Here is a 17,233-nt window from a genome sequence, read left to right on the forward strand (position 1 = left end):
GAAACACTCTTGCGGCCCTGGAGTTATTATAATGAACCACTGGTGAAAATAAAAGGTAAAGTAAAATAAATAATAAATAAAACAAAAGTAAAAGGAGAAGCCATTCCAGGTAATCAAGGGTGTAACAGACAGCTTTGATAAAAGCGTAAATGTGAAGCATTTAGGCCTAAATGAAATTTGGCGGGGGAGCGAAAACTTTTGGATGGAATCCAGGAGAGCTTTCAATAGAGCCGCCCCCCCCCCCCCACAAAGAGAAAGCTGACAGACATCTACAGGGAACAAAACTCCTGCAAAAAGAAATACAGGTCTAATTCAAAATATTAATCTTCCTAATATTTTTCTCTGACTTTCATCAAACAATTGCATATTAATTCTAAATTTTGATAAAAATTTTACAATCACCCTTTGACCATTTCTCATTGCCCCGATTTTCCAAGTCGCTGGGAACGCTTATCTAGCACGGCAAACAGAGGTTCACCTTTTTTACTTACAACATAGTTTCTGTATCTTATACATTTTTATGTTTCGCTTTACGTCTCGCTTCTGAATGTTGGGGACTAGAGGGGTAAGCAGGAAGGGGCACAGGAGGACCCATGCCCTTCCCAAAACGATCAAAAATTGAAAATATTTTCAAATATCTTCGTAAAATGATTAAAAAATCGAAAGAAAAATATATATGCTATCTTAATTTGTTAAATCTCAAAAGGTCTTTTGAAGGTCGGTAACTGAAAATTATCTGGAAGAAATTCGCTGTGCCCCTTCTAACGGTCAATCCTGCGTACGCCCCTGTAGTGAATCCTGGTTAAGATTGTGGGGGCATCACAAGAAAAAATACGATCCAAAAAGCGCCAGGGGGAATAAATAAGAATAGCTATGCGAGAGTTCTCTGGAGGCCGGAAGAGCTCCGATTTGCTATGAAAGGACTCAATAAGCGCAGCCTGAAACGTTGAGAATGAACTCCTACCAATAACGACGTTCCTACAGCTCGAGGAAACTAAAAAATAACTGTTTTCAAAGTGGCTGATTGATCTGATTGTACGAAATTATGCGAGAAATAACGGAACAAAGCTGATTTGGAAGTGGTCATGCTGGAGCCAACTTTAAAAAATATACAGAGTCGATCCCGCTTATAACGCTTTTCGAAAACCGCAACTAAAAATGTTATAAGCGGGAAATGTTTATAAGAATTATAAAATAATCTATGGTCGGTGAAAAACTGTCTTATGTCATTTTTAATTTACTAACAAACATTAAGCTACATAGTGATTTAATAAGAAGCAATTATTTGTTACAAACCATTCACTCTAAGTTTTCTTTTATAACAGTCAAGTTTGTGTAAAATCTGAAAATCTGTTAAGTTGTATATGTTTTGTGCCACTCTTTTGCGGCTTGATTTTGTATCAATAGATTCAGAAGTAAATAAGAAAGACTGAAGTTTATTTCTTTGTTATATGCAAGTCTATAACACTAGTATGAGAAGATTCATTTTTTGAAATCGATCTAATGTGACGAATTTGAATAAGAACACGCAACGGAAAAAAAAGTAACCTCTCATGAGAACTTTTTCTAATTCTTTAGTCTTCCTATTCACAGACATAACTTCTATCAACCATGTGTATTTGAACAGTGGTAAGGGCAATTATGCTCTGCATACTATTGTTGGACAAAGTGAGAGAACAAGAAAAAAAAAATGTTCAACGCTAGCACACACAATCACCATTTTCATTTCTTTACATGAAAAAAATGTGAAAAAAAAGTACGCTGTTTTAAAGGGAGGAAAAAGCCCAATGTGAATTTTCCGAACGTTGTAAGCGGGAATAGCGAAAAATTTAAACGTTGTATCTGGGAAAAGTTAACGTTATCAATATAAGAGAAGTTAAATTTACGAAAATCAGTCGTACTAAGCAGGAAAACGTTCTAAGCGGAAACTTTATATGCGGGATCGACTGTAAATATATTCATGAGAGGAATAAAACAGTAGGTGCCATCAACTTCACTCAACATGTACTAAATTTCTATTCATGTGACGCAGAAATAGCGATACGTATTTGGCATCGACGAGAGTTGCAACCGGTCCAAAAAAGCTATGGCCGGACGTTCTCATAGAAACACCAAAAGCAGGTGCTTCACATCTCGGTCTCTCCTCCACCCCCTTCAATCTTGGCAGTAGTCTTCAAAGTATTATTTCACTCCATTTTTCTTGCCTTTTTCCTTCATCTTATCATTTCGTTTGAATCGGGAAAGTCAGGAGCGGGGAAGAATTTCAAAGTGCATGTGTGAGCGGCACAATGTCAAGGGCAAAAATGCAGATCGTCGCCATCACCACAATCAACGAGGGAGAGTAGAGAGATCCCGTAAAAGAGGTCTAATCCAGTGACCTCTTTTCCTCTCTTGTTTTCTCACCCCTGGAGAACAGGTGAATACTCGTGCACCCCATACTTTTAGGATACAAGGAAAAACACCTTGTATAAATCACACGGTTGCACGATTTGGGAGAAGGAATATAAAGGAGGGAGCCGCTACCGTAACACAAGACATGTAACTATACAGATACATGATGCAAAGAGTGTCTTCTTCGAATCAGAGCCCCTTTACCTACACAATCTAACATGGATGGGGGAATAAGTGAGTTAAAAAAAAAGTGATCGACAACCTATTTCTCATATTCGAGTTATGGGAAAGGGAACAATGTCGAAAGGGTAGGTTTCGGGTTTTTCTCCATATTTTACATGAATTTGAAGGCTTCAGAAGCAGAATCTTGAGGGGGGGGGGGATTATTATTTTTTTTGTCAAATCAGAACTTCTAGCTGGACAGGGCAGACAGGCACTTCAACAGTTGCAATCAAATTAACAAGATTCTGCCCTTTACCGGAACACATCTAGAAATCCTAAGAAATTAAAGCTAAATTTCTAAAGCCCCAACTGGCAGAAGCGTGTTCATCTCATGGGGCTTCAACCAGCTTATATGACTACTACTTTTGATAATTTTGGCTGAAAATGTACAGTTGTGATTCGCAGTGTGCCGCGAAACGTTTTGGCAAAATAATAAATTGAAAGTAGTTAAGAGTGATTTCCGGCAGTCGTGCCTTCGGGGAATTTTTTAAGTCTTTGGAGTAGAGGCTAAACCGCACATGCATCTCGTAAACATTCCTCTGAAACACTTCTAATGAATTGGTGCAAGTCAGAATGTGCAGTGTATGCGTCGGGTTGGGTCCCTAACGTTGAAGTTCCTTTCTGAGAAATGCATTATGTGTTTAAGCAGTGCTGCCGTCTAAGTGGAAACAACTTCCGTTATTAGTACAGTGGTGTCTCGAAATTCGACATCAATGTGCACCCAAACTAATGTCGAATTGCCAAAGCATCGAATTGCGGGACAATATTTTGCATACAAGTCCATCCAGCTATTTTATGAATGTGCAGTTCCAGAGAATTCAGACGGCGAATAGCACGACACCATTGCACTGTAGTGCCATAAAAAAAACTTACATTTTTAAATACGTGAAATGTAAAGATTCAAAGTCGTATACATGATAAATTCTATATCACAAACCCTGGGCGTGTAGAAATAGACCCACCGACGCCAAAAGCTGCGTGTCTCATACACAATATGCTTCCAGACAAGAGGCTTCAGTGTATCACCCATACAAAATGAGCACATTTAGAGCAAGCAAAACGATCCTAGACGAAACATTAAAAATAAGCATGTTAATGTAAAGTAGCGAGATGTCTCTTCCCCTCACAATAGTAATAGCCCTAGTGTCGTTAATTCACATCTGGCACGCGAGTATGTAATTTATCTGGGAATACAAAATATGGCCGACGGAACGAACCCTTGCGTTACGACAAAGCGACACCGAATTCGTCATTTGATGCGAGCTTGAATATATCGCCGGATATATTATCTTAAGTAGCCGGACGTAATACCGTTTCGTTATTTTCCTGACGTGATGAGAACAAATGGGCGTTAAACACCTATTGTACTATCTCATCAAAAGAGTTAATTACACCGTGACGCAAGCTCGCAAAAGTGTTCCCAGTGTTTTTAGCTAAATGAATTCAAATAAATGAACGCTTTTTCCTAATCATCTTGGCAAACATTTCAAGAACAAAATATATATTAACAAGATTATGTCAAGGGACACGAGTCTCAATAAATCCAAGGTTTCTAGATAAGAAAATCTGAGCGCCACCGATTTCAAATTTCATAATTTTCTTTCGAGCAAATACCGAAATTTACCAGAAAGCCGTGAGATGTCAGGCATGAAATGATAATCCAAGTTTTGTGAGGAACTGATTAAGTCCGGGACTACATTATTGGAGTTTTATTAAAGTTCTTGTTAAAACTTGAAACAATAAACCTATTGGTTACATTTGCTCATATGCTCATTGGTTGCAAGTTTTATAAAAGAACTTTTATAGCGTAATCTCTGCCAAAGATTGGAAAATCGGAAAAATTAGTCATGACTTAAGACTATTGAGTTAATTAGGGCAAATGTTTAACAGGGAAATTAAACGGACATCGCAGACCAAAAACACATTTGACATTTTTTACAATATGGGATGAATTGTGACAAGAATCGATCCGAAGTCAATGGGGGCGCCATTGAAGTCCCGTGTTTACCTTGTTTGGTTTTGTGAAGCAATAGTTTTTGTTTGTTTATACTTTGCTTACATTTGCTCTCTAGTTTAGGTCACTGAAATAATTACTTGTTCACATTTACCCAGACCGATCAGGGGTGAATGTAAAAACGACATATTATAATATATATATTTTAATAATAAATATTTTTAACATTAGTCATTGTTTTATTTAAAATCCCAAGGCAATCTGAAAGATTTTACGACTTATTTATATACAAATTTATACATTAAAAAAAAAATGTTTTGGACTAAAACAGTGAGATTTACAGAAGTGAAAAAACCGTTTTCATTTACCTAAATTAACCCTACTAGTACTTGAATTTTAAAAAAATCACAGAAGCAATATCTGCATTATATTCATTTAAAATTAAACTTCTAACCATTTCCTCGGATACTATATGTCTACATTGCGTTGTTAAAAAAAGTCAAAGTACATTGCGTTGTACTGTGTTCAAGCTGGAGGAGTGGTGCGATCTTGGGTTGATTTTTCATTTTGTTAGGCAGGTCCAGAATGAACAATACTGTGCAGCAACGGAATGAAGTCAGCTAAGTATCTCGGCATAAATTATGAACATCTTTATCCATCACTAGACATTTTTGAAGGCAATGGCATGTTTCAAGATGACAACGCCAAGATAAATTGATCTCGAATCACGGAAAAAGTGGTGGGAAGAGCATGATGAATCGTTTGGACTGCCCATCAAGTCGCAGAGTGAATTAATCGAGAAACTATGCATCTTACTAGAGAGGAATCTCTGAGGAGTCATTCGACTCTTTAATGATCCACCGGATTTTGGGGAAACATTAATGCAAATCTGGCTGAAAATAACTGTTGAGATACTTGCCCGACTTCGCAAAATTAAAAGCGGTACAAAAAATGTATTAGAGTATGCTTGCTACTTTTTTGGCCAGGAAGCGTGTCACAAACATAAGATATTTTCGGGAAATATAATCCCCCCACCCACTTAATGTTAAAGATGTGCATTTTCCGGCAAAAAAAAAATCAACTCTAACAAAATGAGAAAATTCTAACAAGAAAAAGTTTAAAATACGTTGTTTGAGATATATCAAATGAGATCACTCAATCAAGTTCCAATCATGTATACTATAATATTTGAGGGTATAAAATAACATGCACAGTTAATTCCTATAGTAGATGCCGAAAATAAAATTTTTAAGAAAGGGAACACTTTTTTTGAACACGCGAGCTTCAATTCGGACATTTCTCCACGATCTTCTCGTCATAACACAGACAAGTTAACAAAGAGAAGAAAAAAATACTTTCGGTGGACTGGTCGTCCTTGGAAAAGGGAAAGTTGACACAAAACGTTGATGGCACCGAAAATAAACTGGTAATTATTTAGAAACAATGCGCCTCAGGGGCCAAGATGAACTTGCATGACACCACTAGGCTGGGCTTACAGGAAAAATAAAAAAAAAGACAACTTGGCGTAAAATCAACATTCATACCCCGGATGAGAAAAAGTCAAACCGAGTATGCGAAATGTTTATTTTTCCTCAGGTTGATTCAAACAATGAGGGCACATATGCATGCCATTATTTGCGTACTTCCAATGAAGGGGAAAAAAATCTCAAATGGATAATGAAACACACATGCCACCTAATGAAAAGTCAGGAGGGGAAAAAGATTTAATATCATAAACGTCGAAGAGTAATGTTGGAATCGCAGGTAAATGTTGCACGATTTCCTGGGATCAAGTCAAACGAAAATTCTTCCGAATGTTCATCTCGCATTTCGATTTTGTATTCAGAGCAATCTGCGAGCCTTTTGAATTCGCATTTACAAGAGGTACAAGATTGCGATGCCATTTGGAAACTAATCATGAGGGAAAAATAATGACAAATAAATCTGATAGAAAAAAAATTAATTTTTCGACTTCAATTTCTGGCGGAAAAAGTAGTCATCTTTTTATTGTGTCTGTAAATGGATGTGGTGGTGACACTATTTTAATAAAATTCACAACACTCCAATGCAATTCATATACCCAAGCGCAACTTTTGAATAGAAAGAGTGTCATGATATAAAAATATTCCCGATTAGATCTGCAATTTGAAGTGGCAAAAAAAAAAAAAACACTTCAGCAATTACAAAAGTGAATGACCGTTAAGTCCTGCGATGCTCGTTAATCGTTATACACTGAATTTGCAGCGATTCCCGCTGTATTAAAACCCTAGACAACGTTTTACGACTTATTTATTATTCAACAATAGCACGTGCCAGCTTTGAGGTCAGCGAACACCACAATGAATATAGACTACTAGTAACAAATATGCAGCTTGCCTCAATTTTTTATTTTGTCCTCAAAATTAATCCGATCATACGTCCTGTGAAATGTAGGAGGGGAAAAAACATTTGACAATAGTGATGAACGTTTCTGACAAAATCGGGGGGGGGGGATTGTTACTGTTCACACACACAGTAAAAATTCATTGAATAATTTGTCCGATTTATGCAAAATGTTAAAAAAATCTGAAAACTTTTTTTTCGCGGTAAGTTAATAAGAACCGGAGTCGTAAGAAACAAGACATCAACCTGACATTGAGAGAATCTATATTAAAGTGAAATAGCTTCATTTCACACTCATAATAAAAAACTGGTACTTAATATAAAATCAACGAATATTACCAAGATACAAATTCTTCATAGCATTTTATAAAATCTGACGTGAAACCTTTTCTCTATAACTGTTTAAAAAATCCCCCAATTCTCCTATTTTTAGTACACCTACTTCAATCACAATACGCCGAACCTCGAAATCTCTATTGATCAGAAACCGAAATTCAAGTTAAAAAATTTTTAATACAACGTCTCCAAAAAAATTACCTTTTCTTTTTTCCAACAAAGAATACACAGGTTGATTGCAACTTAAAAAGGAGTGATAAAGAGCACCAAAAAAAAAAAAAAAATCAGTAGAACCTAGCGCCCATCTCAGTCATACTACTACACTCTTTTCTGGTACTATATGAATGGAGTGCTGTCCTAAATTCCATAAAGAATATTTCTCTTGTTTTAATTTGTTTAAAAAACAAATTGAAAAATTAGAAAATTTGTTTTAATTTTTCTTTGTTTTGTTCATGTAATTTCTTTGATAACGTAAAACCCAACATAACCCGCTTAAAGGGTTAAGTCAAATCGGTCGTCCGCTGTAGGCTACTACGAACGATGGAAGTCGCGTGTATGCGCAAGAGGACTATAGCAGTCTTGCGCTTCGATGCGATTGTCTAAATCTTTAGGGACTATGTAAATAAATTCATCATTCAAATTAGTTCTGAGGCGCACCATAAACCAACAGAAAAGTCCAATAGAAAAAAAAAAATCATTTTTATATACGCATTTTCTTCTCTATAAGGATATTTGTATATGTTTGGATGAAGACTTTTTCCGATAAATGAAATTTTTTTCCCGAAAACTTTTACACTCATCTTTTTATGAAACGTGTTTCAATGTAATAATCAGTAGCCTATGTCGTATATTTCCTGTCAAGAATACCATAGTAGGGTATACTTTATTCTATTGAAAGAGGCCGAGAAAAACAATTTTTTCCCACTAACAATATTACTATTGTCAAAATTTTGAACTGCAAACCTTCAAGGAAATTTCTCTTAATCAAGATTAAGAAAAATTCAAAAACTTTTGTGATAACAATTTAAACAAATTTATTGAAAACATGAACCGATTTGGAAAAACATTAGTATGGAATTTTATGAAATCTGAAGATTTTTCTGAAAGTAAAATAAATCGCTTATTTTAATTTCAGATGACACAATCACTTGCTCACTGTTAGTGAGAGGATAGTTGAATAAGAATTACAGTAGATAATCAATTTTGAATAGCAGGGCTCAAGACAAAGACACCCATACTGAGAAAAAAATATCGCAAATATTAAAAAATATATACTCATCTTTTGATAAATGATCAAAAATCATGATGCAATTTGCAGCAAGAAAATTGATAATGAAACATTCATTAGCAAGAGGAAAAACTGGTTTGCGAAATAGGATATTGAATTTAAAAATCTTTGCCAAGACTAATCCATAATGAATTTATACCAAATCGTGGTTACTCTAATATAGTTGGAAAAAGAATGTGTTTAGTGTAATAAAGAATTCCCCCACCTTCTTTTTGGCTAATCTACCTAAGCTAAAGTCGGCAAAGATAGGCCTATGCTGGCAAAGCTCCTCTTTATCACACTTAGGCATTTATTATTGAAAAACAGGGTGATTCAGGAATTGTCAAGTCAAAAAAAAAAAAAAAAAATCTAGACGCCAACCAGATTTCTAAGCAAGTGAGCTTTTTTCTTTAAGAACAACTGTCCACAGTATATAATTTTCTTTTTTTTTACCCTTCTAGAACTAGGCACTACATCTGAAGTTGTATAATATGTGAATTTTTACCTTTCATCTGACCCCTTTTGCAAATTTTGTTAGCAAAAGATGACCAACCCAGATTTTCAACATGCACGTTTTGCTTGTAGCCAAGATTAATAGCAAGGCAAAACACTCATATGTCAAGGGATGTACCACTGAATGTATATTTCTAATAAGTGTATATTTCTCAGAAACGAATGGTCTTAATTTTCAGGAAACTACAAATAGAATAAAGGTGTTTCAAATCAGCTTTTTTTAAATATATTTTGAGAAATCTGTTTGTGCTTGTTGTTGTAATACATGCACCATTAAACATCTTCAGATTGTGAAAAATCAACATAACCTTAAGGAATACAACTGTTTCAATACAGCATATTTGAACAACATGTAGTACGCTTGCAAGAAAACAATCATTCACAGATAATTCTGGTCTGAAGTTTTCCACATAAAACATTTAAAAAAAAAAAAGATGAAAGTTATTTTTTAATGTGCTGAGATGTTATGTAATTATATATGTTCTATATAATATGAATTATGTTATATTAGTATGTACAGTATAAAATTATATACACACAGTGGCGAAAAATAAACTATAGGGCCTGATAAAAAAAATTGCAATTAAAAGAAAGTAAAAGTAGAATTTTTAAAAATTGTTTTCAGATAATTTAAATATGAAGAAAAATATTTTGTCATTCAAAAATTTACAATACTTTTACAATAAATGTTTTTTTTTTTAATTTACAGTGTAATGCAGTTGGAAAAACTACTAGGCCACTCATCTTTTCTCATGTCACTTAGCTTATATTGCATATTCTTATAGGTAGACAAATTCGAAGAACTTGAATAATTCAATATGGTTGCTTTCCTGTGAAACTATTTGTAAAGATGAGACAAGGTAAATATCTTATTCAAATAGAGTATATTGCCTTTTTCTATAAGTTCAGTCGAATTTCTCGAAAAATTGGATAGAATAACAAAATATTGCTAAGATACAAATGAACAATTAATTGGAAAAACAGTGAATTTTATTCTGAGTATAAAGTATGGATAGGCTGTCTTCTATAATAGATTGACAGAAGAGAATAGCAATAATTTGAGATGTAAACAAAATTGTCTTCAGAGAAAATTGGGAACGATTTGAAACACTCTTGTACCAGTAGAAACGTCCAAGCTCCCAAGTGGTGCAGTAGCAAGATGCTCATCTTCCACCATGAAGGTTACCGTCAGAGTTCACGGGTTCGATCTGGAGAAAGAATATATAGAAAACAAGTTCTTCACCTACCTAGCCTGGGGCGACCACTGATAGATGGCATCTTCATTTCCCACCTAACTCCACTGGTACATAGCCATCATTTCAACTTTTTCCGGGGGGGGGGGGGGGAACCCCACTAAATGATGGGCCTGCACTGGTAGAAAGTTGGCATATGGCAATATGACTAGAGTCGTGCAGTAAATTAGTAGAAACGTCTACAATAAAAGATTAGGAATTCTGCATACAGTGTGTTTGAAATTAAAGGCTGCCCTGACAGCCTCTTGCAAACACATGGCAGCCCTTTATTTCAAACACACTGTAAGCAGAATTCCCAATCTTCTATTGTGGACATTCATACTGTACACAAGAGTTCCTAATCATCCGCAATTTTCTCTGACAACCTTTTTTTTGTTCACATCGCAAATTATTGCTGTTCTCTTGTCAATCCATTTAAGAAAATGGCCTGTCCATAGTTTACACTAAAGATGAAATTTGCTGTTCAAGAAATTAACCAGTGCTTTAGGCATATTAAAATATACTACTTATTGAGAAATTATTCCACACTCTTCAAAACAAGTATCTTGCCTTTTCTATAAGAGATAGCCTTGTCTAATCTTTACGAGTTGAGCTTTGCAGAAAACAATTGTGTCAAATTATTCTAGAAGCTCCTACAATAGATGTCTAGCCATAAGGACATGCAAATGACGCGAGAAAAAGAAAATAGCTATATATTTTTTAACTGCATTACACTGTAAATCTAAAAAAAAAATTTACTGGAGGGAAAATAGTAAATTTTTAAATGAGTTTTCAAAATATTTCTCACCATATTCATCATCTGTGAAAAAAAATTCTGACTTGTAGTTTTTTAAATCATCTTTTATAGTTTTTCAGCAACTGTATACAGAGTGCATAGCTAACACCTGACACAGAAAATTACTGGCAAACCGTTGATCCTAGAGACATACTTCCAATTAGAAAAAGTATCCAAATAACGTATACTACTCAGATATGTCATTCATGTTTCAAGATATTATAGTTATTGAAATAAAAAAAAAATTAACTTTTTATACCAACACCTGGTGTTCCAAAAACCCAATTAGAAAGTTGTTACCCTGTCTCTCCCGCGACCAACAAAAGAAATTCTATGTTTCTAAATACCATATTGGCTGAAATATTAAGAGCCAGAAGTAACACAAGATCCTGTTGGGTGAATAAGGACCCCAATGAAGTGTAGGCATGGTGTGTTTTGCCAGGAAACGCTGAACCAAATGTGAAAAATTGGTGAGTATTACTGTGATGGAGCCACTAACTGTCCGTAGCTCACAAGCTCTGCCATTTGAGCCTCACTGCATCACGATGGCGACTCAGAATCTCTTGGTAATGCTCCTTGGGGATGGTTGTGGTGTGTATTTGTGATGAACCATGCCACTGGAATCAAAGAAGATGCATGTGACTGTGGCCTCTCCACTGAAGTGCGGTCATCTTTGAAACAGTTCTACAACTGCATCTGCGTGATGCCCATTGATTCGTCCTCCAAAGGCCTGTCGAATCTTGTGAATTGTTTCCATTTCGGAATCACCAAACTTTACACAAAATTTAATGTAATAACATTGTTTTTACCATTTTTTTCAAAAACAGAAATGCAACAGCACTTTACTCATCTGTGATCTGCAGACAACTGGCAGCTTCTACAGGTAGAAAAAAATTCAAGTATGTGCATTGGCATCCCCCTACATATATGTACTAAACCATGCCTCCCTAGCCTCATTAGTTTATGCACATAGAATTATTGTTGGATACTTATAGGACAAAACCTTGTATGTTCTCACAGGTGCACTTGTTTGTGTTCTTGCTGGTGCTGCCATCTGTCCTCCATATTTTGAAGTGCAGACATTAAATGCTTGAATTTTCATGCTATATAACAATATAATAAATAATCATGCGTCCTCCCCCATAAAGGTAAGCCTACCCTAGCGTGCCCAGGACCATTCATAACTTTTTTTTCCCAATAATTGAATGAAACTCTGTCTTATCCCTTAACCATTTTTGACTTATGGTGAATCGATTTCGAAATTCATTGTCTGAAAAACCTGAATTTAAGAAAGTCCTTATAGACCTAACCTACATGCTAAATACATATTTGGAAAGAACGGAAAAAATCCTATAAAGTGACACCATTTCAATCCAGAATATCTGAATTCAGTGGCCAGCTACGAGCGCTGAAAGACTGGGAAAATGCAAAACTGAAGTGTTGTCAAAATCTGTAATCATGAATTCCACACACACCTCCTTTTAGCTACAATCTGACAAATTTACCAAAAACTTGCTCATTCCACCAGCTTTCAAAAGAGCCTACAACAAACAGTATCAGTGTTCTGTCAACTCAGGATAAATTCAGCCTTTGGTCTAAAATACATCGCTGACAAAAAAAATCATTTGTTGAAATAGACATTTTAGTAGACGTTGGCGTCAATTCTATTTCACACTTCGGCAATCTCTCAGCACTTGTAGCTTCCCATTAAATCTAGATAGGCCTATAATAAAAGAGGTGGTGTCAGCTCATAGCATTTTTTCTGTAAAATCGAATTCCCTCCAAAACCTTTTAACGCCAATTCCGAATTTCCATCAAATGTCTACTTCAACAAACACCAATTTCATTGGTGTATTGCAAACAAAAGGGTAAATTTCTCCTGAACTATGTTTTATTGTCAGCTCTTTCGAAAACCTGGGAGAACGGACAAGTTTTCAGAAAAATTTGACTGATGAGTGTTTACAGAATTGATGGATTTTGATGAAAATTCAATTTGCCATTCTTTCAACGTTTGTAACTTGCTATTACAACCAGATATTCTGATGAAAATGGTGCCACCTTATAAGATTTTTTTATCCTTTTTAAATATGTGCTTAGTTTTTTTGTAGCTGTTTTAGAAATTTCACAAAAATTTGAATTTTTTCAGACTCAAAATATTTTTTCTTATCCACATGAACTCAAAAAAGGTTAGAGGTAGGACAGAGTTGCTATGGTGGTTTACGCTTCACTTGGGCTTGTCTAGTGCTCACTTTCATTTGGCAGATTAGTCTAAATTCAACCTGTATATGAATTGCCGTCATCACCATTGTCCCACTTCACAGCTATCTCTGCTTATTGGTTGTAAGCGTGTATACTGTATAAGTTGTAGAACATATTTAGATTGTTAGAGTAATGCTTGTTTCAAGTTATACACTGGTGCTGCCATTAATAAATTTATTTTACTACTTAAATGTACATGCACCTTATACACATTACTCATCAGAATTTCTAACAAACCTGCACATGCCGGAATGCATGTTCAGAGTGTATAATTTGGTCTCAATTTATTTCTGATGTCAGAATCGTGCTTGTTTGGCATCATTGCTGATCCTGGGATCCTTCTTCCATATTTTGAAGTGTAAAGGATTAGCTTCATTTTTAGGCTAGTCAGCCACTGGAAAAAGACAACATGCAGCAAGCTACACAAGCTACAATAGCCGAGTCCGACAACAAAGGGCATCCGACTTCATCCATTTTACTAAAAGTGACCTTTACAAGCTACGCAGTTAGTGTCTGCATGGATTGCAGTGTGTTCGTTAAATAATCTTCCAGGAAATATACTGCCATTCAAGTACTGTCAGAAGTTTTTTGGCCATTTTTGATCCCCTCCCCTATAAGCAAAACTCAGGACCCCTGTCAGCAAAATTATGTCAGCTTCGCACCCTACCGTCTAACATATATTGGGATCCGAGACTTGAGCGGGTATCGTGGGGATGAGCCCGTCTCCCCAGACGATTAGAAATTTGACATAAATTTTTTTTTTTAAAAATCAAAATATTAGGAAAGAATAACTTTGTATATTATTATTATACGAGCCCTTCCAAAGGTCTATCTTGCATACGCCTCTGGATTGCTTTTCAAGAATATACATGGGGGTCCGACCACCGTCTGAAACTGCTGCAGTCAACTTTGCTATGTATGCATGCAGTGGGATTATTTTTCACATGGTTATATACTATATTTTTAGCTGGTGTTTTAAGTTTATCCCTCCTATGCACAAACCAGTTGTTATCACAGATTTCAATCATATAAAGAAAATAGTTTTTATGCTTGTCCCATAAATCATCGCAGCTCTTGTTTTCTTGTCCACATCAGACAGGAGCATAGACAGAGAATGGGCAAGGGGATATGTGGTGATCTGCCATTCACGAGACTCACTAGGTTTTTGCTGGTGTGCAAGAAAAAACTCACACATTGACAGTATGTAACAGATATGGCCCGATACATGGCCCCCCCTTTAAAGGGTGGGAATGACAGGGGTTCTAGTCCCAAAGCCAGGGACAGTTACAATAATTTTTTTGCATTTTCAGGCTATAAAATTCACTACAGAAGGACCCACAAAAAGTTTGGCTTAGGGGATGCTTCAAGATGTAGGGTCCACGTTACCGTGAATTGAAATGCACTAATTGTCAAGACAAAAGCAGGAAAACTTCAACCTTTCTTAGTTTTGAGCGGGAAGCAAAATATTTCATGAAGTGAGAGAAAATCTCCATGCGGTGAGTTCTCCCATGTTATAAGAACATCATGGGCAGAGGCGACGACATAAAGAAGCCATTGAGGGGGGGACTCTGGAGGTTGCTGGTCGTCCCATATACATGGGACTCACTGCAGGATAGGAAAGGTGCATTGTACTGTTTTTTCAGAAATTGAGGGTAGGACCTCATCCACCTACAAAATTTATTGAGGGGAGGGCTCAAATGGCCCAACCCCTAGTTTCAGCACCTATGATCATGGGACAACCCCCCCCCCCCCCGTCAAATGCTTTTCCCCCGAGGCCCTACATGGCAAATTCTTGAAAATTTCAATTCATCGTGAATTCAATTCAAATTTCATTTTTGTGAGCCCTCCCTCTTGAGTTACCCGGGCGGGTGGGCTCATGCGTTAGGACGGCCCAGGCGGCAGCCACTATTAGAAAAGCCTAGATAATTAATTATAAGCCCATACAAAAAAAAAAATGGAGTGGGGGGGGGGTTTCTCTGATTAATGCGTGGTTTTAAAAGGTCAAGCCATGCGCGGGTGAAGGAGCGAGATATAAATGTCAACATTTATGTATCAAGAACGTGTTAATTTTACAAGAGACAGCAACGAAATACTCACGTGAATTACCCGTGGTACTACAAGCGGTCATTCAGGACTGCATAACTCCTATGTGATGAGCTGAGACGGAGGGGGGTGGGTGGGACTGGTACTAGGTATGTAGCGCAACCATGTTCAGTTCAGGGAAAGAAAAGGGTCATTAAATGTCCTCTTGTGTTAACAATTCAAAAAGCAACATCTATCTTTCCTTCAACTAATTTCAACAGCAACGGGTTAATATCGCGTACAAGAATGAGGAGAGAGAAAGAAAATTTCACATCACATCACATCACATCACACACACACACAAACACGAATAAAACAAAAACACGTATATCCATCCAATTTCCACTGCAAGTTCCCGATGTTCGCGCCATCTATACGTCGACATCATCACCAACCGCCATCAGCTGGTCTCTTCCAAGGGACTTGACATGAAAGGAAAATGAAAGCGGTGTTGTGTGTGACGTCGCTGGAAGACGACGAGAGAAGGAGGAGGAGGAGCTTCATTCACTGATTTGTTGCGTCATGAAACCGCAATGCCGTCACATCCAATCACAGTTGATGTCTTATTAATAATGATCAGAATGAGAAATTTAAGACTCGATTTCATTCATTCATATTACCCTTCATATCTACAAGAATTCTTGGCTTGGTTGAGAAGAAACGATCATTGAACTTGGGAAAGTTTGAAATGATTGTTGTTGTTGTTGCTATGAAAATCAATTTAATTCTACATCATATCATCAAATATTTAGTATTGAAATGCAGAATACGATTTTCTTCGTGAGATCCCAATTTGAAAAAGTAGATGGCAGCACCTACCACAGATGAGGATATGAATCATGCCGTTGATTAGGTGGAGTTACCATCCGTCCTCCTTTTCAGGTTTCTGGAATTACTTTTCTTTCCAGGGGAATTTTTTTACACTCTTATAAACACGTATCTCTTCATTAGCGTGAGTGTTCACGCGTGTTTTTTTCCCCTAACATTTTTACACGCTTTGACCAACACTCGCAATTTCCAGATGAATTCAAAAATTGCAAAAGTTTTCAAAAGTTGCCTCCAAGCAGGGCAGATGCTATTCTAACCATGGCCCAGCTCCCAGCTTACACCATGATCAGTGCCGTCTTAAAGCATGGAAAACAAACCCGAGCACGTTCCGGGTAAAACGCCTTCATATACGTGTACTAAGGAGTTCTAGTTCCGGGGGCCTCAAGAGAAAAGGGGCCCTTATAAAAATGAGATTTGATTGAGATTTTCGAGAATTTGCCTGGTAGGGCCTCAGAAAAATCACTTGGCTGGGGTCCCCATGATGCTCTTAAGACGACCCTGCCCGTGATAACATGAAAAAGACTTGTCGGAAAAACAGCTCTCTAAAGAAGAAAACCGCAATATTCATTTTTAGAATACCATTGTTTTCTCACCATCACCAGATGCCTGAAATGTGGAGGAGTGGGGAGGTTACTTATTCCACAATAAAGAAAATAGGATGCAAACAACACTCAATGCTGATTCCTCTGGCAAGAAAAACAACACTAAAAAGAATATAAAAAAAACACTTCTGTGGGTATAGAAAGAATCCCCCCCCCCCTGCTCCAGGCGAAGTAATAAATATGAATAGAACGTTGGGTACAACGAGGGAAGACGGATAGTTATTAATTTTTTTCTTTTTTGCTCCAACTCATAATGTCTGTGCTAGACCTACAGACATATAGGTATATGTCAAAATGTCGACACGTTTTAAGTCCAAGACTGTTTTAACATATATGTATCTCTTTTTTTGGCTCATCATCCTACTCCCC

General features: G+C 36.6%; 1 protein-coding gene across 1 annotated transcript in view; it reads right to left on the reverse strand.

Moving 5' to 3' along the window:
• The window catches only part of LOC149075940 (uncharacterized), a 42,417-nt gene extending 26,671 nt beyond the window's left edge, over window positions 1-15,746 (reverse strand). The window contains exon 1 of the mRNA XM_089243457.1: window positions 15,450-15,746. The gene's annotated coding sequence lies outside the window, so the exon portion shown is untranslated. The remainder of the gene's footprint in view (window positions 1-15,449) is intronic.
• Between the last annotated feature and the right edge of the window lie 1,487 nt (window positions 15,747-17,233).

Source organism: Pholcus phalangioides, unplaced genomic scaffold (genome assembly GCF_987345545.1).
Source record: "Pholcus phalangioides strain wild (caught in Gottingen) unplaced genomic scaffold, Ppha-v1.0 ptg000015l_1, whole genome shotgun sequence".
NCBI classification, from domain to species: domain Eukaryota; kingdom Metazoa; phylum Arthropoda; class Arachnida; order Araneae; family Pholcidae; genus Pholcus; species Pholcus phalangioides.